Raw genomic sequence first — 26,078 nt, forward strand, 5'->3', positions numbered from 1 at the left:
GGGTTTTAAATGCCTTAGTTTTATTTTCTCATTGATAACACCCCAACACATTTCCCAACAAACACTTAGAGATAATTTTCAAGCTAGGGCAAGACAATCTTATGAGGTAAGTTCCATTTCTTTCATTCTACATTCCTTTCCCCTTCATTATTGTAATCATCCCCATGGGTCTTTAATGGTGAAATTTAATTAGAAATCCTAGAATATTAATGAAACTTCTAAACTTGATGGGTTATGATTATTATCGCTTAGTTATCACCTAAATGAGTTGGTCAGTTGCTATTTGTCATAAATTGAACATTTAGAGACATAAACTAACTGATTGGAGACCTAGGGTTCTATAAAAATGGTGTTTTGCCATGGAAAACTGCCTGTAATGGGAAATTGTTTATAGAATGTTGTTATAAATTGATGATTAATGATTTCTAAGGGTCTAAATAGGTTGTTTATCACCTAGAAAATCATCCAACCCTTGGAATGGGGTAAGGGAAGAGCATTCTTGCGTTGGAACTTGTGATTGAGTATTATGACTCATTGAGCCCTCTATTTCTAGACTTTGAGCGTTCTGAGGCTTCAAGGAAAGGGAAGGTTATAGCAGAGTGACTTGTATTGTTCTAGCTCTGCTTTGAGGTAGGTTACGATTTACTTGAGTTAGACTTTGGTTAGTTGAATATATGCTTGTGATTTTATTAGGATAAAGCATGTCTAGTATTAATTACATGCTATTGTGTGATTAAGTTCCTATGTGCTTGTGATTGAATGTTGTGTAGGCTTCATGCCATTATTCTTGCGTGAGTTAATCAGCAGTGGATGTATTGTGATGAGAAGTTAATATATTCTTCTCGAGGTTATTGTGACATGAAATGATGAGGTGAATATGGTTAGAGTAGGTAAGAAACACTGTTCTGTAAAAGGTATGACAAGGCACATATCTGGCCTAGCTTATGAGCTCGTGGTCCAAGGTTAGTTCCGGAAATGAGAGGTTTATTGTTATATCCCGCGTCTGAGGCTCGTTCCGGAGCGGGGGTTGTGCTCGGGTCTGAGGAGTGTTTCAGAACGAGTGGTACATGGACACCATGGGTCCCCTGCAGGTCATGACTACTGAGTTATGACATCAGATAGCATGTGTGTAAAGCGAGTGGGGGTATAATGTACTTTTATCTCTGTGTAGTTAACGTGTTTGTGATTCTTGGCAATTCTGTGATTTGTTGTGTTCGTTTGTGTTCGACTTGGTATGATGTATTGATATTTGTGTATGATTTACTGGCTTGTTGATTTTAGTGATTTCATAATATATGCATGATACTATTCTTAGTCGGCCTATGATGCTTACCGGTACATAGTGTTTGTACTGATACTACCTTGCTGCATTCTTTGAGTGCAGATTTTGATATAGAGACCGCTACTCGTCCTCACATCTAGCGTGGAGGATATTTGCTGACAGATTTTGGGGTGAGCTCCTTCTCTTGCCACGCCGCCCGAGGTTCTTCTACTTATGATGTCTTTTCTTTTTCTGGACATTATGGATATTCATTAGATAGATTTCAGTTCTTAGACGTTTTGTCTTAGAGTCCTGTATGATGGCTTTCGGATTTTGGGGAATTTGTAGTAGTTAGACTTCCACACTTGTTTTAGTATTTTATGGCATGACTTACCTAGTTTATTTGATGCGTGAATGAGTATAACTGTTTGACTTGTTTAATATAAATCAGACTCAAATGAATAGAGATCTTGTATGTTGGTTCGCCCCCTAGGATTTAGTTGGGTGCTAGTCATAGCGGGTTGGGTCGTGACATAATCCTTAATGAATAATGTGACTACCATAATATGGCTTGTGATTCGGCTTCCATGCCATGATTTATGAGATCCAGCTTCCATGCTAGGATTGTGATTCGACTCTTGCCATGATCTATATTGTTTGTGTTTTGCCTAGGTACTCGGGAGGAAGGGTAGTCACTATGGATCCTAGTGGGGTTATCCTAGCCATTCGGGTGGAAAAGTGGTCATCGAGGGTTACACACTCCGATGTGTTATTTACCTAACTATTCGGGAGGAAGGATAACCATCGTGGGTCAAGTTTCCTCGAATGGTCATCTTGTTGTCATTATTTTATGCTATTTTGGGAACGTTGAATGGTCATCTTGTTGTCATTATTGATATGGGCTTGTATTTTCATTGTGATATGAGTTTGTTTGACTGTGAGTGGCTTATTGATGATATTAAACTCGTTTGCCTATGAGTGGCTGGTTGATAAATATTGAATTCGAAGTGGAAAGACTGGAATGGTACTCAATGACATAATAAACTGGAACTAGTTTAAATACGGATTTATGGTTTTTCGATGGATGGTTGTGAAGTTGATGGTTTATCTTATCTATGGATTTTTCAACTATTTTTCACTTAAACTGTATTACTGATCTTAATTATTTTATTTTGCTATATTATTTATTGTCCCCGAGACACTCACTGAGTACCCAGTACTTAGGCATACCGTTGTTATTTTTTATGATATGTTAGGTAACATTGAAGAGCAGGTTCGTGACGCGCCGACGACTTAGGAGAACTTGCTACTTCTCGAGATCTTCGGTGAGCCCACATGTTTGTTCGTGGGGCACCTCTTTATAATTTTTCAGTTACTTAGATTGTTGGGCCCCGAGACTTTAGACGCACTTTATTTCGTAGAAGTTCCTTAGATGATTGTGGAACTATGGGTAGTGTTATAGATGTTTTTCCACGATTATTGGGGCATGTCTCCACGTATTATTTAAGTATGAATTTATATTTCTGTTGTTTTGTTTTAATGAGCATGACTTTATCTTGGATATTTGCAAAGGGTGTGTCTCTTACTTATTAGATAATTGTTGATTAGAATGTTTCAAACATTTTTGATATATAATAAGGTTCTTTCAATGTTGTTCATGACATCGGATGCAGGTCACGTCTAGGGTGCGTTTTTGGGCGTGACAAGCTTAGTATCAGAGCCTAGGTTTAGAAGTGTCCTAGGATTTGTTTATGCCTGTGGAGCTGTGTCTAGTGGAGTCTTCCTTGTGCATCCTGATCACTGCATGATCGCAAGACTACCAGGGCTGTTATAAGTGTTTCTCGTTCTTCTTCGTTCTAGATTGTGCTATAGATCTTGAACTCCCATTAGGATCATTCTGACATGTTCGTTAATTTATGCTTCGCAGAAATAGCTTTAACTCGTGTGGGAGCTTCTAACCAAGGGAGTAATGGTGCTTTTGATTCATCGTCTAGCGGAAGAGCCACTAGGATCACTAACCGCACAGCTGTTGAGACTGCTGCTGGGGCTGAGAACGGTAATGGAGACCAAGCACCATCGCCAGCATCACCTGCTCCAACTGCCCCTGCTGCAGGCGTGGCTGATATTGGATCGATGCAAAATGCGATCCGGATTCTTACTACTCTTGTTGCAGCTCAACAACAGCGTAAGAGTGCGGATTCGACACTTGGTGGTGGGGGAAGGCTTAAGCACTTTTTGGGGCTGAAACCGCCCAAGTTCTTTCGTCCACGAAAAGAAGATGATCCCCAGTACTTTATGGATGAGACATTCAAAGCTCTAAGGGTCATGGGTGATCATGGTTCAAAACCTGTGGAATTTGTATCATATCAATTAAATGATGTTGCTCATGCTTGGTTAGAATTGTAGGAGACTGAGCTGGGTAATAATGCTCCAGCTCCTATTTGGGCTGAATTTGAGGAGGCATTCATGGAGAGATTTCTGTCTAATGAGGAACGATTTGCTCTTGCTGCTAAGTTTGAGAAGATTGAGCAGGGTACAAAGTCCGCTCGTGAGTACAGTTTGAAGTTTACTCGTTTGACAAGGTATGATACGTATATGATTCCGACTGAAAAGCACAAGTTGAGTCGATTTGTGCATAGGTTAGTACCACGTTTCAAGTCTGCGTGTGCTACTGCTGCTATGTCTCCTACTTGTACATTTTCATCTTTGGTTGGATTCGCTAAGCAACAAGAGAATTAGAAGGGTGAAGAGAGGCTAAAAAGGGAACAAAGTAAGAAGGCCCGATCTGCGGGTGGGTTCAGTGGTTCGTAAAATGGAGGCCAAAAGGAAGGGTGTTCTGCACTTGCTCTGACCGGCGCTTATTCTAATGCCAGTGCTTCGTCCGATAGATAAGGTCAGAGGAACAACAATCAGAATAGGTATTCGCAAGGTGGTAATAGACACTCATCTAGATGGGAGGATCATATTTTTCATCATTGTGGTATAAAGGGTCACATCAAGAGGGAGTGTAGGAAGTGGTTACGTGAAATAGCTAACTCTTCAGGCCAGAGAAACAATTTGTCTGCACCGGTTGCTGCTAGGAATCCATCTGTTGGTAATACTAATAAGGCTCCTAATGCTCGTGTTAATGGGACAGGTAAAGCAGTCGCTAACACCGCTAATAGGGGTTAAGCCCGACTTTTTGGTTTGATTCCTAGGGAGGCAGCTGAAGCCTCAGATACTGTGGTCACATGTATTCTCACTATTTGCTCTTTTGATGCATATTCATTTATTGATCTGGGCTCAAATCTCTCATATGTGACACCATATTTTTCTCTTTATTTTGGTGTGGAACCTGAACAACTGCGTGAACCCTTTTCTGTGGATACCCCTGCTGGTGTTCCAGTTATTGCCTCTAGAGTTTATAAAAATTGTGTGGTTATAGTTAAGGGTCGTGAAACTACAGCTGACTTATTTGAGCTAGAGATGATAGATTTTGATGTAATTATAGGGATGGATTGGTTAGCTGCTTGTTATGCTAATGTAGACTGTCATTATAAGTTAGTTCGATTTGCTTTCCCTGATGAACCGGTTATTGTGTGGACGGGAGAAATTGCTAAGCCTAGGGGTAGGTTTATCTTGTATCTTAAGGCTAGTAAAATGATTTTGAAGGGATGTATTTACCATTTAGTTGTTGTCAATGGTACTCAAGCCGTAGTGTGTGCCCGAGTTTAAGTCCGTCCCTATAGTTAATGAGCTTCCCGAAGTGTTTACCGAAGATCTTCCGGGAATCCCTACTAATAGGGTTATCGATTTGGGGATAGATGTTCTTCTCGAAACTCAACCAATCTCCATCCCACCTTATCGTGTGGCTCCGGTAGAGCAAAGAGAATCAAAAGATCAATTGAAAGACTTGTTGGATAAGGGGTTTATTCGACCAAGTATCTCGCCTTGGGGTGCTCCGGTCTTGTTTGTTAGAAAGAAGGATGGTTATCTCAGAATGTGTGTTGAATACCGTCAGCTAAATTTGGTGACTATCAAGAATAAATATCCTTTGCCTAGGATAGATGACTTGTTCGACCAACTTCAAGGTGTGAAGTTCTTTTCTAAGATGGACTTGCGGTCTAGGTACCATCAGCTAAAAATAAAGGAGAAAGATATTTCAAAAATAGCGTTTCATACTCGGTATGGACATTTTGAATTTCTGGTGATGTCTTTCGGTCTAACTAAATCCCCTGCTACATTATCGACTTGATGAACCGTGTGTTCAAGCCTTTTCTCGATCGTTTCATAATTGTGTTTATTGATGATATCCTGGTTTATTCGAGGAGTCGTGAGAAGCATAAAGGACACTTGAGAATAACCTTGAAAACATTTTAGGAGAATAAGCTTCATGCTAATTTTTCTAAGTGTGAATTTTGGCTTAACTCTGTGGCGTTCTTAGGTCATATAGTGTCTAGTGATGGTATCAAGGTTGATCCTTAAAAAAATTCCAATTAAAGACTGGCCAATACCCACGGGTGCGACGGACATCCACAGTTTCTTAGGTTTAGCTTGTTATTATCGGAAGTTTGTGGAATGTTTCTCATCTATAGCTGCACCTCTGATGAGGGTGACTCAAAAAACGGCTAAGATCTAGTGATCGGAAGCCTGTGAGAAGAGCTTTCAAGAGCTCAAGGCCAAATTGACGTCGGCTCCTGTTTTAACTCTACCTTCAGGTTTCAGATGCTATATAGTTTATTTTGATGCTTCTTGAACTGGGTTGGGTTGTGTTTTGATGTAGAATGGGAAGTTAACCGCTTATGCTTCCCGTTAGTTGAAGAAGCACGAAAAGAATTGTCTAACTCATGACTTAGAATTGGCTGCGGTGGTGTTCGCATTAAAAATCTGGCGTCATTACTGGTATGGGGAGAATTGTGATGTTTACACTGATCACAAAAGCCTGCAGTATATCATCAAGCTGCGAGAATTGAATCTCACACAGATAAAATGGTTAGAGTTGTTGAAAGAATACGACTTGAACATTTGATATCATCTTGGTAACGCGAATGTTGTTGTTGATGCATTGAGCCTAAAATCTATGGGTACGTTAGCATATTTTCATGCACGGCAGATTCCAATGGGTAGAGAAATTCGTAGACTCACTAGCTTTGGAGTCCGACTTGATGAAATTGAATATGGGGAGTTAGTGGGTATCACACCCGCGCGATCTGATATCGTGGGGAGAATCAAGTCCAAGCAATACAAAGATGGACTGTTGGTGAAACTGCGAGATGGAGTGGAAAAGGGTGAGTACACTTCATTCACTGTTGGGGTTGATGACAATGTCCTATGACTGTAGGGACGTCTAGGTGATCCCGATGTTGACGGTTTCTGACAAGAATTGTTGGTGGAGGCGCATAGTTCAAAATACTCTGTGCATCCGGGATCCATCAAGATATATAAAGATTTGAAGCAACACTATTGGTGGAAGAGCATGAAGGTTGACATTTCTAACTTCGTGGCTAAGTGTTTGAACTGTCAACCGGTTAAGGCTGAGCATCAAAGTCCTGGAGGCCTAGCTCAGAATATCAAAATTCTGCAATGGAAGTGGGAGGTGATCAATATGAATTTAATTGTGGGTTTACCCCGCACAAAGGCCATGTTTGATTCGATTTGGGTGATCTTGGATAGACTCACAAAGTCTGCCCATTTTCTTCCCGTGAGGACAATAGACACTGTGGCGCAGTATGCCAAGTTATATCTAAAGGAGATAGTTAGATTGCATGGGATTCCGACATCCACCATATCTGACAGAGATACGCAATTTACTGCTCATTTCTGGAAATCGTTCCAAGAGGTTTAGGAACTCGTGTGAACTTGAGTACAACCTTTCATCCTCAGACGGACGGGCAGGCAGAGAGAACTATTCAGACTCTGGAAGACATGTTGAGGGCATGCGCCATTGACTTTGGGGGTAATTGGGATGAGCATCTACCTCTTGTCGAGTTTTCTTACAACAACAGTTGTCAAGCAAGTATTTAAATAGCTTCTGATGAAGCTCTTTATGGAAGGCGTTGCAGATTGTCAATTGGATGGTTTGAACTGACTGAAGTAGAGCTACTAGGTCCTGACTCAATTAATGAAGCAATCGAGATGGTGAACCTTATTGTGTAATGATTCAATACATCTCAGAGTCGACAGAAGTCGTATACGGACATGCGACGTCGCGCTCTAGAGTTTTCAATAGGCGACAAGGTGTTCCTAAAGGTATCACAAATGAAAGGAGTTATGTGGTTTGGTATAAAGGGCAAGCTTAGCCGTCGTTTTATTATCCCTTTCGAGATTTTGAGAAGAATTGAGAAAATGTCTTACGAGTTTAAGTTACCATCTAAGATGACTATGGTGCATTCTGTGTTTCACATTTCGATGTTGAGGTTGTACAAGCCTGATCCTTCTCACTTCTTGATTCGTGAAGAGATTGAATCAATGAAGGGTTGTCTTATGAAGAAGAACCTGTACAAGTCTTGGATCATCAAGTTTGGAGGTTGAGAACGAAAGATGTGGCTTCGGTTAAGGTCCTATGGCATAATCATAATACTGAAGAAGCTACTTGGGAAGCTGAGGAGGACATGAAAAGGAGATATCCCATTTTTTCCCTACTACAGGTATGAGTTGAACGTGTCGGTTATGTTTACCTGTGAAACATTAGAGTGGAGTGTGAATCTCCCACTATTGTGTTTAGGATTGAATGATGCATTCATGATGTTGTTAATCGTATGTTATCACTAGGATGTTTCACTTTGCTAATGGGACTCTTGAAATTTCTAAAATTTTAAGGTTTAGTAAAGAATCTTAGGCCATGACTTTCATTCGGGGACGAATGATCCTAAGGGGGGAATAATGTAACATCCCGTAAATTCGAGTTAAGTGTGAATGTGAAATAATTGGATTTTATATGTCATCTTAGCTATATGGATCCCTTTGGGATGGGTACAGGTGCTAAATGATCTTTTCGGGGTCAAACGAGATAAGGAATTTCATTAGAAATCCTGAAATTCGTCTAAGACTAAGACAGTTTTCAGTTATATCCATTTTTCGGGCATTTTTGTTGAGAATTTGGGAAAACTCAAAGCATGAAATTTATAGGTCTCGGAAAAAACTTTCCAACCATATAAAGTGGGGCTCAAACCGAGATATTTACAAGGAGTTATGATCATTTTACTGAGCGAATATCGATTATCGAAAACGTGTGTTAAGTGTGCGTCGAGGGGCCTATCGAGGAAAATCCACCTACAATCAAGAATGTGATCAAGCATTGGAGCCGCATCGTATGGCCAATGTAGATCCCACTCCTCGCATTGCAACTGCTAAGCGAGCTCAATGCGGATCGGGGTATTTTTCTGGTTCCTAATGTTCTTTAAGGCCTACCTTATTATGTTATTTCCGACTTTGTTCCAAACCAATATTTTCGAATAAAATAATCCTAGAAAAGTCTCTCTAATCCTAAGGTGAGTTCCTACTCAATCTTGGTCATTCCCAAACCATATTCATCCCCTCTTGATAGTAAATCATCTCTCTAAAACCCTAAGTTCTTGAAATCTCAAGAAGAAGAAGATAGGGGCGTGTGGATTTCGTTTAAGAGGTAACGTTTCTGAAATTTTCTAAGTATTAATAAAGTTTGGGTTAGAGTAGGAAGTTCTACAAGGTTGGAATCCGTTAGTGATTCATCAAAGGGTTCAAGAACGCGTTTATAGGCTTAGAAAAGCCCTAGTTTTCGAATAAGGGTAGAAATCCCTAGAATTCGTTAAAGTTCTAAACTTTGTCATTTAAAACCCATTTTAGTGTGATTGTTGAACTTGGAAGAATCCAGTTGCTAGCTTATAACAGGATTAGAGGAATGCCTCTTTTTGAACATACTCTTTCGAACGGTTTTTATAAACTCTTTGGCTGTGGTTTGTGTGCCTGAGGGACAGGCCCACATTAAACCTTATTTGTACCATATTATATATACGTATTCATGATTGTTTTCTTCTCTTAAGGATGATTGAAAATTGAGATATAAAGCTTTGGTATTCGAACTTGAATTACCCCATAAGGGATGTTTAAACTTGATAATTGAAAAGCTTGACTATCTCATGTGAATGCTCTATAACAGATTGTGTTGAACTTGAAACTTGTTTAAAGAAGTGAACCGGGTTCTAAAACTAAAATGATTTGATGAACCCCTATAAGGGGATGATGAACATAATTCTTAATGAATAATGTGACTACCATGATATGGCTTGTGATTTATCTTCCATACCATGATTTGAGTGATCCAGCTTCTATGCTAGGATTGTGATTTGGCTCTTTTGCCATGATTTATATTGTTTGTGTTTGGCCTAGCTACTTAGGAGTAAGGGTAGTGACTATCGATCCTAGTGGGGTTAGCCTAGCCGTTCGAGAGGCATAGTGGTCATCGAGGGTTACATACTCCAATGTGGTATTTGCCTAACTATTCGGGAGGAAGAATAGTCATCGTTGGTCAAATTGCCTCGGTGTAGTGCTTCTATGTTGTTTTGGGAAACTTGAATGGTCATCCCGTTGTCGTCATTGATTTGGGCCTGTATTGTCATTGATATGAGTTTGTTTGCCTGTGAGTGGCTTGTTGATAACATTAAACTCGTTTGCCTGTGAGTGGCTGGTTGATAAATATTAAATTCGAAGTGGAAAGACTGGAATGGGGCTCAATGACATAATAAACTGGAACTGGTTTAAATATGGATCTATGGTTTTTCAATGAATGGTTGTGAAGTTGTTGGTTTATCTTACCTCTGGATTTTTCAACTATTTTTCACTTAAACGGTATTACTGGTCTTAATTATTTTATTTTGCTGTAATATTTATTGTCCCCGAGACACTCATTGAGTACCCAGTACTCAGGTATACCATTGTTGTTTTTTATGGTATGTTAGGTAACATTGAAGAGCAGGTTCGTGATGCGCCGATGACCTAGGAGAACTTGCTACTTCTCAAGATCTTTTGGTGAGCCCACATGTTTGTTTGTGGGGCACCTCTCTATAATTTTTCATTTACTTAGATGGTTGGCTGCGTCTCGAGACTTTAGACACTCTTTATTTTGTTGAAGCTCCTTAGATGGTTGTGGAACTATGGGTAGTGTTATCGATATTTTTCCATGATTGTTAGGGCATGTTTCCATGTATTATTTATGTATGAATTTAGATTTCCGCTTTTTTATTTTAATGAGCATGACTTTATCTTGGATGTTTGCAAAGGGTGTGTCTATTACTTATTTGATAATTGCTGAGTAGAAAGTATCAAACGTTTTCATATATAATAAGGTTCTTCCAATGTTCTTCATGACATCGGATGCCGGTCACGTCTAGGGTGGGTTTTGGGGTGTGACATTCTCCCCCTTTCTTTTTCTTAATTTCTTAGATTTTATTCCCATTTGTTCCTCTTCATTTCTCTATGAACCCTAAAATTTTATACGGAAAAGGGCCAAAAATGCCCCTGGACTATCTCAAAAGGTCTAAATGTACCCTGCATCCATCTATTTTGCTAAAAATACCCATCGGCACACATTTTTGGCTCACTTTTGCCCTTAAAACTAACAAACCCTATTTTTATTTATATTTTAACTATTTTTTATTATGTGTCATATTGCTATTGGACGAAATTTTCTTGTCCCTTTGATTAAACCCGCCTCTACTCAACATACTCAACTTTGTCATAAACATGCAAATTATTTTATTTGTTCAACACAAAAATAATGAAAAAAATTATTATTTTTTTGTTCATAAAAAATTAATTTTATGAACCAATCAACAACCTTAATTTATTTTTTTATTACTTTTTTTCATAACAAACTAATTTTTATTTTGTTGTGTTTTGGTTGAACAAATTAAATAATTTGTATGTTTTAAGAAAACCTTGGGTGAACAAATAAAATAATAATTTTATTTTTTGTTGTTTTTATGGCGAATTAACAAAAATAATCTGTGTATTTTATGACAAAGCTGGATATGTAGGGTTTTAGTTTCGTCCAATAGGAATATGACACGTAATAAATAATTTTATAATGAGCATCAGATGGATCTGAGCCTCCATTGTCACTTTGAAAAAGAAAAAACAAAAAAAGATTTACCAAAAATTTTAAAAACAGGTCTGCTCGATTTAAGAGATACAGTGAGCCAGAAAGGTGAACAGGGGGGCATTTTTAGCAAAATAGGTGGATGAAGGGTATATTTAGAACTTTTGAGATAATGGCATTCTGGCCCTTTTCCGAAAATTATATAACTCTAAAGTTTTATATAGCCGCACAATGAACCCTAGAGTTTTATAAAATCCCACAATGAACCATAAACTTTTACAAAATCCTAGAATTTTATAGTAACCTAGATTTTTTTTTAATCAATATGAGAAGCTAAACAATATCCATACTAAAATTGAAGGTTAACGCAGAAAAGACCAAGAGAGAGAACTTTTACCCATTTAATTCTGATTTTAGAACCTTAATTGTGATTTCTAAGGTCCGACCCACACCCAAAACTTATCCGAGACCACCCAGATACAAATCAAATATGCAAACTATTCCAAAAATGCGCTACGAACTCTCTCGCGCCCTCTAAATTCCCAAAAGAGGTCAGTTGGACCCGATCAACCCCCGAACACCTTAAAACTACCCTTCCAACTAAAAAACCAAAATACTCCTGAGTCCCTTGGGGACCGAACCAATTACCTTACCAAGTCATAATTAACCTTCCGGAACCAACGAAATCTCCAAAAAGTCTCATTTACCCCCGGTGTTGACTTTGTTCAACCAAACACTTATGAATTTCCAAAACGTCATTTTCTTGTTCCAAGCACATCCGAACGCATTGGGAGTCACGTCACCCCTCTCCACAAGTCAACAACACTCTCAAGAGACAAGGGGAAAGGTTAACAGGGTTAAAATAGTCGAAATGGACAAACCGACCTAACAGGTCGTTACATCATCCCCCATTTAAACACATGTTGTTCCTCGAACATGGAAGAAAAGGAAAATACCTGCTCCGATGAAAAGCTGGGGGTATCTCATCCGTGTGCCCCTCTCGGTTCCTCAATTTGTCTCCTCAAAGATCCCGCCTCAATGCATTGAACCAGCTCACCGGGGTGTGACTCCCCAACTATACAATGCTTTCAATGGTAACCGCTATCGTAGGCCAAATCCGTCAAAGCTAAGAACGGATCCTCATGAACACGAAATCAATCGTACAAGCCCGTAGCATGACCTCTAGGTGTTACATCCCGTATTTTCGGAGAAGCACTTATTAAATTTGAACGTAAGTATGTCGAGCTATGGCTAGGTAAAACAACTTTGGATTATGAGGAATGAAGAATTATCAAGTATGATCAATGATAAATATCATGTATGGAGAGTTTCGGAAGATTCCGGGACCAAGCAAAGCGGAGAAAATAAGTTTGTCGAAAATTTGAAAAACGTTGGCAGAATTCTGGACAGAATTTTGGGTAAATTTTGAAGGAGTATATCTTCGTGTATACAAGGAGATTTAAGGTATTTCAAAATCCTAAAATGAAATTCCTCGAGTCTAGTTTCCAATGCAACAAACCGTTCGTTAATCCGACATCGGAGCAGGGAGTTATGGACGTTACAAGTTAGGCGGACAGAGCAGAAAAATGTTGCTACAGTACCCGGCCCGAACCACACCTATAAATACCCCTCTAACCCATTAATTTTCATCAATTTTCACATTTTCTCATCCTCTACATTTCGAGAGAGATCTTGAAGAACTCTTGAGGGTTCTAAAACTCTCCATAACTTCCCATAATTTTCTATAACTTTCCATAATCCTCCATAATCCTTCCTAACCTTCCATAATCTTCCAAAACCTTTCCATATCATCAAGAGACATCGAAGACAATTGTTCTTGTTTCTCTTCAAGGTGGTGATGAACTTAATCTTGGAAAGGGGTGAATAAAGTGAAGTTCTTGTTACATCCCGTATTCTCATGCGTTGGAAAGTGTTACATTCCGTACTTTTGTACGTATGATTTTTCGTAAGTTAATCGACATACGTTCAAGGACACTATTATTTTGGCGTTATAAGTATTTATGCTATGTTTAACAAGTGATAAGTAAGTGTCGTGGAGGTTAAACGAATTGGAGAAAATAAGTTTTGTCAAAGTTTGGGATGTTGAACAAGTTATATGGACTGTATGGAATTTTTGTCATATACAAGTATGCAAATAAAGAAATCGGTGTGTAAAATGATGAGGTCCTAGAATGATGTAAGACTTAAAATTGTGGTGACGGTGATTGGAAATAATATTTTGTGTGTGCCAAAAGAGGCTACGCAGTAGTACCATATTTCGTGACTGTGATAATGAGTATATGAGGTGTGTTGAAAATAATTATTATCTAAGTGAATTGAGATCAAGAATTAATTATGGGGTATTTTGGTAATGTAGAGTGTAGTAGATATAAGGACTAAATTATTAAATTAGTGGATAAGCTAAAGGTTGGCATGTGTATTATTTTTGTTCACACGGAAAGCTTCTAATAAATCGACATGGTGTGCTACGTGTCCCTGTGGGATGCAATGAGCTAAAATTTAGGCTAGCAATTTGTTTACATAGTAGAAAGTTAACATGGAAAGGACCAAACTTTTTCAGCAACTTTCAACGTCACTTTCCATTTTAATAAGCAACGTTTATCCTTGGAGGAGTGCAAATCGCTGCTATCAATTCTTGTACACTTTGAATAAGCAAATTAATAGAAGTTGCTCACGGTTGTAGCTCATTTGGAGCTCTCGGCTAAGCACCATTTTTTGTGAAAGAAAAATTATAATTTCCAGCAAGAATTTTAAGAGGTCAAGCTTGCTAGCAAGGTTTTCCTTCCAGTTGTTGAGGTAAGGTTTATTCCCTCCTACATGTTCTAGAGATGGTTTTGGTCTTTATGCAATCTGATGGATGTTGAATTTGTGAAAGGAAAGCTTAAGTCATGCTAGAACTTGTATTGATTGTATGGGCTGTTTTATTTTGGACTGTTCTGTGAGTTATATGGACGTTAGTATGGATGGGAATTATGGTAAATAGAACGAATAAGATGTTCTCGAGGTTGTTGTATATGTATATGTGTTTATGATGAGAATTGATGAAAGATTTGTCTATATAGATTTGGACTAAAACTCGAGGAAAGAGATTTTATGTTCTTGAATTAGTCGAAAAAGGATTGTGGCATAATTCTTACATTGGTTTGATATGGCAACTGATATGTATGATTGCTGCTAATGTTGTTATCATCAATTGGGAGTTGTTCAAAGTTTGATTGGAGTGGGTAACATAGGGGAAATGCTGCCCGAATTTTGTTAAGTGACGTGCTAGCTTAGACTTTGGATTCTAAGTGTACTATAGTTAATACTTGATATCAATATTGTTGTTGTAGATTGGGGAGCCTGGGATCTGATTTGTGGTTACCTTGGAGCGGATAAGGTATGTAAAGCTAACATTTCCTTCTTTTTGGCATGATCTTTATGAAACGAACAAACGACGTGTATATGATTCCAAAGAAGTTCCTATTCTTAGAGCCACTAGGATGGCTAATGTGCTTGATTCCCAAAAGCTATTTCATTATGTCTTGATACGTGTATATGATTCCAGAAGTTCTATTTGGATATAATCCATAGTGATATTCGAAAGGTACTTGATATGACTATTGTCTTGATTTTCAAATGATAGTTCGTTTTGATTATTCTATTGAGTCTCAAATATGATTTAATTTGCATATGGTTGCTCACTACTCTACTCGTGCATGCCCCAATACATCTTTCACTGAGTCCCGGGCCAGGATATGTTTTCGTGCACAGCTTCACTGCATTGTTCACCGAGTCCCTCACTAGAGGGCCGGGACACGTTATATGTATATGTATATGATGATATGATGACATGATGATATGATGTTACGGTGATTGCGGCCAGGATGGCATATGATGACTTTATCCACCGAGCCCCTCAGTAGAGGGCCGGGACACGTTATATGTATATATATATATGCTTGATGATGATATGATTTTATTTACCGAGTCCCTCACTATAGGGCCCGGACACGTTATATATATGATATATGATATTGAAATGCATGACTTTCATTTCATAAGGCAAGTGTATTGATGTTTTAAAAGTCATACTTGTTTCTGGTAATCTCTATTTCAGTTATGATCCTCTAGACTGTATTTCATGCTTTACATACTCAGTACATATTCCGTACTGACCCCCTTTCTTCGGGGGGCTGCGTTTCATGCCCGCAGGTACAGATAGTCGGTTGGGTGACCCTTCAGCATAGGACTTCTACTCAGCTATCTTGGAGAGCTCCGTTGTTCCGGGGTTTAAGCTTTTAGTACAGATCTGATGATATATATATATATATATATATATATATATATATATATATATATATATATATATATATATATATATATATATATATATATATATATATATATATATGTATATGTTATCCAGGGGTACGGCGGGGCCCTGTCCCGTCATATTTCGCTATTCGTACTCTTAGAGGTCTGTAGACATATGTGTGGGTTGTGTATGGGTTCTGTTCAGCTGTGTCTATACGAGGTGCTGTGGTATGATGTTCGTCTATAGTGGCAGCCTTGTCGGCATGCATATGATATTGATATGTGATGGCAGCCTTGTCGGCTTGTGTATTATTTCATTATATGATTAGTTGTGACTCCTCAGGAGACAGTGTATCTGAATATACATATATGTTGACGCTATGAACCTTCAGAGTTCTTTTGTAAAGTTCATATTATTCATACGTTCAGTTTGATTATGTTTAACAGGTACGTATACGGGTGTCCAGGTCGGGCACTAGTCACGGCCCACGGGGTTGGGTCGTGACAAAAGTGGTATCAGAGCAGTTCATCCTCGGAGTGTCTACAGACCGTGTCTAGTAGAGTCTTGTTTATCGGTGTGTTGTGCACCACATCTATAAACAGGAAGCTACAGGACATTTAGGATGTTATCTTTCCTTCTTACTCAAGATCGTGCGATAGATCCCAGCCATAGGAAATGAAAGTCCCTTTACTAACATTTGATTTCAGCTGAAGAACGATATCAACAGATGAAAGCGACCGATGACATTGGAAGCTACGCAGCACGCAGGTAAGAAATGGTGCGAAGGAGGTATGTTGGATATGGTAAGAATAATGGAATACGATCTAAATATAAAGTTGAAGGATGAAAGAGAAGGTAGATACGAAGATATAACAGGACAGGTCGTTAAAGGGTCAGTTATGTCCTGAGGTGCGATATGACAGGTAAGTCCTGACACCTTTGTAACTTATATTTGGAATTGGCAGCCCCTGTGTGGCTATGATACGATATGATATATGCGTATATATGTTGGCCCTGTGAGGCATTGTTGGTATTTCCTGCGTGCAGGTTTTGGGATAGTAAGAAGTACAGAGGAAACTCTGCCCAAATTTTTTCAGAAATAGAAAAAGAAGAGAATGAGATATAAGTTCATAATATGTCTTGAAAGTCGATACCAATAGGGAAAATTTATTATGTTGGACTAAAGATTTAAGAGATACCCTCCATGTCATCCGTAAGGGGCACCATTCTTATTTGGAAAATTTTATTTCGAAAAAGCATATGTGAGCAACAAAGTTTGGAATTTATTTAAACGGACCAGAATACTTTCCAGTCACATTTTACCTTAGAAAAAGCTCATGTTGAAGAGCAAAAACGTCCACAATTAAGTTTCATTTTTATTTGAAGAATACAAAGCATACAGCAAGTAGTTATGAACTAAATAGTTCATTCGTGACCCAAGAACAAATCTGGAGGTGAACTATGTGAATCAAGCATTAGAAGTCCCGTGGTGCTTGTCGGATTCTAGTTCTTTTGGTGGTGGTTTCGGAGGATGCTTCATGGTGACGTAATCTTGGAATTGGAGCGTTCTTGTGTCCTTGAGGTAACATTTCATCATATCTTTATATCCTTGAGTTTATTAGTTCTTAATCAACGAATTGGAGATGGAATTTGTGGAAAGAAAAACTCAAACTTGTGGGCTGTCTAGGATCATGTGTTTCACGTGTTGTTGATGAGATGCTAGGATAATTTGGAAGGTCTAGCGACACTAAGAGATGGTTTAGAAAAGGTGGCAGATCTTAACAGAAGATGATATTGAGGTATTGACTGAACTGATAAGCAAGGATAAATCACGTGAGTTTACAGCTAAAAGGAGTAATAGTATGATTGAGATAAAAGTACGGAGGAGAAAGAATTATGACAAATTATGAAGGTATTCATAAGACAGCTTGTGAGATATTAAGGATAAGATTGATCAGAAAGGGTGAAGGGTTAAGTACGCCTACTCCACAGAGTGTAATTAAAACATAATAAGAATCGTAAATAAGGTTAAGAAGTGTTACGTTATAGGATTGATTACGAACAGGATGTAATGTGAATACCATAAAAATTGTTATAGAAAAGAGTAAAGCCTAGCGAGGAAGTAACTAAAGGATATGATGTGATCAGTGTGAAACGGAAAAGAAAATATAGAATGAATAAGAAAGACTTATAAAGTTCTTCTACAAGGAAAAGTTCAGAATAAAGATTACGTGATAACGAAAGTGAAAGCGAGCACAGGAAGAGAAGAAGTTAATAGAGAGAAGAAGATAAGAAGAAAGCGAGTGGGATTACAGTGTAGCGATGCGTTATGACGTGTATAGCTAAGAAAACGAGTAATATAAGCGACATAATTGTGAAAGACCAACCTAAAGGAAGATGAGCAACGAGACAGAATGAGTGCCAGAAATGACTAGTATGATAAGAATAAATAGAGATGAACAGAATATGTTTTGAAAATGCGAAAGGCGTTATGTAGAAGTAGTGTTTTCCGAAGGATACAGGAGTAGCATGAGATTCCTCGTGCACAAAGTAAAAGATGGACATAGACTGGAGAAATGAAAGGAATACTAAAGGAAGCACCCAAGACAGACGTAATTAATTGAGTATGAGTATAGGATAAAAGGGAAATATATAGCTACGAACTTAAGGTGTAGTACAACGAGAAGGTGATAAGACAAGACCACTATTAAGACGAATTTGATATGATTTTCAGTAAGTTAGGAGTTAGCGTTGGGTATACAACAAGTGTGTATGTGACTTCGCCTCGGAAATAGTGAAATCCTTAAAGGACAAGGATTGTGGATTGCGACACAACTGATATATTGTGAATTTATTAGAAGAAATAGATGATATCCGTTGGGATAAAGATAGTGTTATACGAAAGCTTGGGACACTTATCATCAGAATATAAGTGCTACCGAATTGAGAATTTGAAACGACTATAAGCACTAGTTAATTACTGACCGGAATAAATGGAATGTGGCTTTGGATAAATTGCTACATTAATTACATTACTCGAGTACCAACCATCAGATAAGATTTTGTATTATATATCGAGAGTTCTCATCGCTTCGTGATTTGGTCGAGGTTTCGTACGTGGGGAAATCAAAGTTATAAATGATAAAGAAAAGGCATGGATATGGTACAAGTACAACCCCAAGGGGGGGGGGGGGAAGCTGGTGAAAGCAAAGTAAGTACAAATGGAAACAATTGACACTATAATATATCCAATATGGATACTCAAACTTTAAGTGAGATCCCATGCTGAAACAAGTTGGTAAGATCTGAAAGCCAGCGATAAACGAATAGTAGTCAGGATGGTATTTGACACAAGACTGAGGATCATTTGTAAAGATTTTGTATTATAGGACATTAGAAAGTGGATGCTTATAAAAAGGAAGAATACGACAAGAAAATGGTAACGAGTAACTTAAGAGATATTATAAAGGGTAGCAATGCTATACTGGATTGGAGGTTGAGACGTTGGCAACGGGGTGCTTGCTAATGATATTATGACTTATAAGTAGCAAAGAAGAAGGGATAGGGAATCTCCTATAGTAGAATATGAGAAAATTGAATGGTAAGTAAAGGAAGGGAAAGGAGTACGACAAGATAGACAGCAAGTGAGTTTTAGTACAAATAAGATATGTAAAGCAGAATAAACCAGGAGAAGGAAAGACTATGACTAAGATTAGATGTACTTTGTACAATCTATACAAGAATAGTTATGCAATCTACGCATATTTGTATGTTAAGAATAAGACCAATTGGGTACTTAAAAAGAGGAGTAAGAGGTAAGCAAAAATAGTGTGTTTGTGATACTTCAGGTCAGTTGAGGGAAAATACATGGTAAATTGAGTCGAAATGTTGAGTTGGAATAATCATTAAGGGAAAATAGGAAAATTACTTTTAATATGATATAAGTATATGTTATATGTTTCCTACGATAGCCCTGGGGTGTGTTAGATTGCTTACTAATTAGATAGGATCATTGAATAAAAGGGGTTTTACCAGAAGAATATTACGCCTTGGAACTTTCATTTTTGTATCATTGTGATTATAGCGAATTTTCAATAGTTTATTGAGGGTTATGAAATTCTTGAAAATTGTGAAGCCCTTAATGAGTCGACGAGGGACACCTACGACAGGTTATCTCAGATTGAATTTATCTAGACTATACAGATATGAATCAATACCATTATCATGGTCATATGGAAGAAAGGAACTAGGAAATATTTGGAAACCTTGTGAGACTTAATACTATTGTTGAGCAAGAAAAAGGATCGGCGAATCCGAGTATCAAGGAGGATCATATCAGGAAAGGGACTCACGTATATCCCTTGAAAGGATATTCCTGCGGAATCAAGAGAGTATTGCGACTGAGAGTCGTTAGTAAGAAGGAAACTCGTTTTCAACTATTCAAAGGGAATATTATAGATAGTGCATGGAAGAGGATTAAAATAATGACTCTAACAAGGATGTTCGCTGTGGGCTATGCGACCTAAATAAAGAGTGGAAGTAGATCTATAAGAATTAGAAGAGAGAAGAGGAACCAATATGTGGTGGTAAACCGACCCAAAGGAAAGACAGCTCTCATTGACCTAAGCTTCAAACGTAGATGGATATAGTAAGTTGCAATCAATTACGAAAATAGTTGAATTATGACCACTTCCTTTGGAAATTCAATATTAACTGATATCAGGTGGAGAATGGTCTTAAGTTTAGCAAAGAAAGGCACAGCATGATAGACGATTTCTAGTTAGAATTGATTCGTTATAAGATCACCATAACCAGTATACTTATGCAGGACTAGTTTAACCTTCGAGGACGAATGTTCTAAAGGGGGAAGGATGTTACATCCCGTATTCTCATGCGTTGGAAAGTGTTACATCCCGTACTTTTGTACGTAGGATTTTTCGTAATTTAATCGACATAAGTTCAAGGACACTATTATTTTGGCGTTATAAGTATTTATGCTATGTTTAACAAGTGATAAGTAAGTGTCGTGGAGGTTAAACGAATTGGAGAAAATAAGTTTTGTCAAAGTTTGGGATGTTGAACAAGTTATATGGACTGTATGGAATTTTTGTCATATACAAGTATGCAAATAAAGAAATCGGTTTGTAAAATGATGAGGTCCTAGAATGATGTAAGACTTAAAATTGTGGTGACGGTGATTGGCAATAATATTTTGTGTGTGCCAAAAGAGGTTACGGAGTAGTACCATATTTTGTGACTGTGATAATGAGTATATGAGGTGTGTTAAAAATAATTATTATCTAAGTGAATTGAGATCAAGAATTAATTATGGGGTATTTTGGTAATGTAGAGTGTAGTAGATATAAGGACTAAATTATTAAATTAGTGGATAAGCTAAAGGTTGGCATGTGTATTATTTTTGTTCACATGGAAAGCTTCTAATAAATCCACATGGTGTGCTACGTCTCCCTGTGGGATGCAATGAGCTAAAAGTTAGGCTAGCAATTTGTTTACATAGTAGAAAGTTAACATGGAAAGGACCAAACTTTTTCAGCAACTTTCAACGTCACTTTCTATTTTAATAAGCAACGTTCATCCTTGGAGGAGTGCAAAGCGCTGCTATCAATTCTTGTACACTTTGAATAAGCAAATTAATAGAAGTTTCTCGCGGTTGTAGCTCATTTGGAGCTCTCGGCTAAGCACCATTTTTTGTGAAAGAAAAATTATAATTTCCAGCAAGAATTTTAAGAGGTCAAGCTTGCTAGCAAGGTTTTCCTTCCAGTTGTTGAGGTAAGGTTTATTCCCTCCTACATGTTCTAGAGATTGTTTGGGTCGTTATACAATTTGATGGATGTTGAATTTGTGAAAGGAAAGCTTAAGTCATGCTAGAACTTGTATTGATTTTATGGGCTGATTTATTTTGGACTGTTCTGTGAGCTATATAGACGTTGGTATGGATGGGAATTATGGTAAATAGAACAAATAAGATGTTCTCGAGGTTGTTGTATATGTATATGTGTTTATGATGAGAATTGATGAAAGATTTGTCTATATAGATTTGGACTAAAACTCGAGGAAAGAGATTTTATGTTCTTGAATTAGTCGAAAAAGGATTGTGGCATAATTCTTACATTGGTTTGATATGGCAACTGATATGTATGATTGTTGCTAATGTTGTTATCATCAATTGGGAGTTGTTCAAAGTTTGATTGGAGTGGGTAACATAGGGGAAATGCTGCCCGAATTTTGTTAAGTGACGTGCTAGCTTAGACTTTGGATTCTAAGTGTACTATAGTTAATACTTGATATCAATATTGTTGTTGTAGATTGGGGAGCCTGGGATCTGATTTGTGGTTACCTTGGAGCGGATAAGGTATGTAAAGCTAACCTTTCCTTCTTTTTGGCATGATCTTTATGAAACGAACAAACGACGTGTATATGATTCCAAAGAAGTTCCTATTCTTAGAGCCACTAGGATGGCTAATGTGCTTGATTCCCAAAAGCTATTTCATTATGTCTTGATACGTGTATATGATTCCAGAAGTTCTATTTGGATATAATCCATAGTGATATTCGAAAGGTACTTGATATGACTATTGTCTTGATTTTCAAATGATAGTTCGTTTTGATTATTCTATTGAGTCTCAAATATGATTTAATTTGCATATGGTTGCTCACTACTCTACTCGTGCATGCCTCAATACATCTTTCACTGAGTCCCGGGCCAGGATATGTTTTGTGCACAGCGTCACTGCATTGTTCACCGAGTCCCTCACTAGAGAGCCGGGACACGTTATATGTATATGTATATGATGATATGATGACATGATGATATGATGATACGGTGATGGCAGCCAGGATGGCATATGATGACTTTATCCACCGAGCCCCTCACTAGAGGGCCGGGACACGTTATATGTATATATATATATATATGCTTGATGATGATATGATTTTATTTACCGAGTCCCTCACTATAGGGCCGGGACACGTTATATATATGATATATGATATTGAAATGCATGACTTTCATTTCATAAGGCAAGTGTATTGATGTTTTAAAAGTCATACTTGTTTCTGGTAATCTCTATTTCAATTATGATCCTCTAGACTTTATTTCATGCTTTACATACTCAGTACATATTCCGTACTGACCCCCTTTCTTCGGGGGGCTGCGTTTCACGCCCGCAGGTACAGATAGTCGGTTGGGTGACCCTTCAGCATATGTCTTCTACTCAGCTATCTTGGAGAGCTCCGTTGTTCTGGGGTTTAAGCTTTTAGTACAGATCTGATGATATATATATATATATATGTATATGTTATCCAGGGGTACGGCGGGGCCCTGTCCCGTCATATTTCGCTATTCGTACTCTTAGAGGTCTGTAGACATATGTGTGGGTTGTGTATGGGTTCTGTTCAGCTGTGTCTATACGAGGTGCTGTGGTATGATGTTCGTCTATAGTGGCAGCCTTGTCGGCTTGCATATGATATTGATATGTGATGGCAGCCTTGTCGGCTTGTGTATTATTTCATGATATGATCAGTTGTGACTCCTCAGGAGACAATGTATCTGTATATACATATATGTTGACGCTATGAACCTTCAGAGTTCTTTTGTAAAGTACATTTTATTCATAAGTTCAGTTTGATTATGTTTAACATGTACGTATACGGGTGTCCAGGTCGGGCACTAGTCACGGCCCACGGGGTTGGGTCGTGACAGTTCTTCTACTATAACGTATGTTTTTCCTATTATAATTTACATGATTGAGATGATGTAGAGGTTAAGCAATTCTTAGAAAGGAAAGAATCATGGGAGAAAAATCATAAAGAGTTGAATTAAAGTTGATGGTCATGAGGTGAGCTTGAAAGAGAATTTTGGATTAATTTGAGATTAAATTAAATATAATTCTTTGATTATGGTATTATGGATATTATTATGGTTGGTTTGAAAATTGGAGAAACATCGTGTGGGATGTTTTATGGAATATATTGGTATTGATATTGTTGTTGATGTTGTTGTATTGTTTGGGAGTTGTTTTGGTATTTGGAGGAGGTAAAGAATATAGGGGAGATGTTGCCCAAATTTCGGCAGATTCTAAAAAGATTTCATTTGAATGCTTGAGACAAGTGTATGATATTGAGCCTAATGATAATGTGGATGGTTCATGAGTAGAGTTGCGAGCTTGGCAGAATAAACGTTGAACGACTAAGGCGACCGAAAAGTATGTTAAGGCTAGTCCCTTTCTTTCCAAAGGCATGATTCCTTTCTTGTGAACCCATACGTGTTTCCCAAAATGTCCTTATTCTCAAAAGCTAGAGATTCATGATTCATAGAGTTCTTATGATGCTAAAGATAAGCATGTTTTATGATGACGATGATTCTAATTCCTATGTTATGATTCCATAAATGTTTCCATAACCTCCTTATTTCTAAAAGTTAGAAGTTCATGATTCAAGGGCATGACTCCTTTTTTTATAATCCATAAATGCTTTCCAAAATGTCTGTATTTTCCAAACCAGAGATTTATGATTCTATAAGCTCTTATGACAACAACGATGAACATTTTTTTACAAAGATAACGATGATGTCAAAGATGAGAATATTTCTACGATGATCATGATGATGATGATTTCATGTTTAAGAATTCCAAGCTTATGAGTTCAATGTGAATATGAGAATGTTGAGCTACTTCTTGATTTTCTCCATTTTAGTCATTGATGATGACCCTATGATTTGATGCTTTATGAGATTTATGATCTTATTCTATGTTTTCTCTTGATGTTATTCTTCATTGATAGTCTCACCTCATAATGCTAGTTCCTTCAAGGTGAGACATGTCGATCATGATGTTCCATAATACAACCGGACGTTACCGACCTTACGTCACTCCGATAGAGTTATAGCTTTTGATTGGACTCTCATGCAAGCTTTATGTATATGTATATGTATGATTACACCGTGCCTATACGGCCGGGCAGCACCACTACGGTGGGCGTAGTGGGCGTAGTGGGCGGCTATGAATAAGGATAGTAACACCGTGCCTAGACGGCCGGGCAGCACCACGACGATGGGCGTAGTGGGTGGCTATCGATAATGATAGTAACACCGTGTCTATATGGCTCGGGCAGCACCACTAGTGGGCGGCGTGAGATGATTACCCCGGACGCGGGAGGCCCGGACGCGGGCTAATGATGTTATTTGATTCAGACAATTTATGTATGTATGTGTAATATGGTTAAAAGGTAAAGGTGAGCATGCATGATTCCGCCTTAAGAGGCAAGCAGTTATAGTTATACTTTCTTCCTATGTCTTCTATACTTCCTTATTATGTTATCATACATGTTTTACATACTCAGTACATTATTCGTACTAATGTCCTTTCTTTTGGACGCTACGTTCATACCCGCAGGTAGACGGATCTGACCCGTAGGTGCTTTCTCAATGAATTCTCAGGAGCACTCCACTTACTTCGGAGCTGTAGTCTTTTTTATATTGGTCTTTATGGTCACATGTATTATATGTAGAGGCTCATAGACATGTGTGTACCGTTAGACATTTCATAACCCTACCGATTCATATGGTGTACAGTATTTTTGTAGCCTTGTCGGCTGGTGATGCTGGGTATAATTGTTGAAGATTATCTATAGATGTGCCGTTATTTTGCAATATATGCCCTTACAGATTATGATGCCCATAAGCTATCTTTATGGTCCACCCAGAAATGATTATGAGATGTATGTTTAGAGGTGCTCGGTGTGTTAGCTCCGAGTGCTCGTCATGGCCCTCTAGTTGGGTCGTGACGAAAGTGGTATCAGAGCAGTTCATCCTAGGGAGTGTCTACGAGCCATGTCCAGTAGAGTCTTGTTTATGGGTGTGAAGCGCGCCACACATATAAACAAGAGACTGCAGGGCATTTAGGAACAATTACCTTTCTTTTTCATCTTAGATCGTGCCGTAGAGCTAAACTATAGGATGTGATGTCCTTGACTCAAATCCTAAGTGTTTTGATGATGGACGAACAGTTGATTATGCCGTTACGAGGTAATTGATGAGAATTGAAGTTGTTACTCTGAAAGGCATGTTTTCTGCCTTATTGATATTGATAGAATTGGATATAAGAACTCAAGCTAGATGTTACGAGCATTTGTGATAGCCCTGTGAGGCATTGGATGTGTTTTCTGGGCTGCGTACAGGAATGAGGCAGTAAGAAGTATAGAGGAAACTCTGCCAAATTTTTTACAAATTGAATTGTTTGAATATCTATGCTACAGAGAAAGAATGAAGGGCAAATGTGACAATCGGACGTTTGGTAAGTCATGATTGAATGAATCATTATGAGACGCTTTCCAAGAGAAGTTTTTGAGTAATTTTATTTTAATTTAATGGAAGAACCCTGGTGGGGAAAAATTATTAGTAATTAAAGAAGTTGGAATGAGTGCAT

Source organism: Lycium barbarum, chromosome 3, assembly GCF_019175385.1.
Source record: "Lycium barbarum isolate Lr01 chromosome 3, ASM1917538v2, whole genome shotgun sequence".
Taxonomy (NCBI): Eukaryota; Viridiplantae; Streptophyta; class Magnoliopsida; order Solanales; family Solanaceae; genus Lycium; species Lycium barbarum.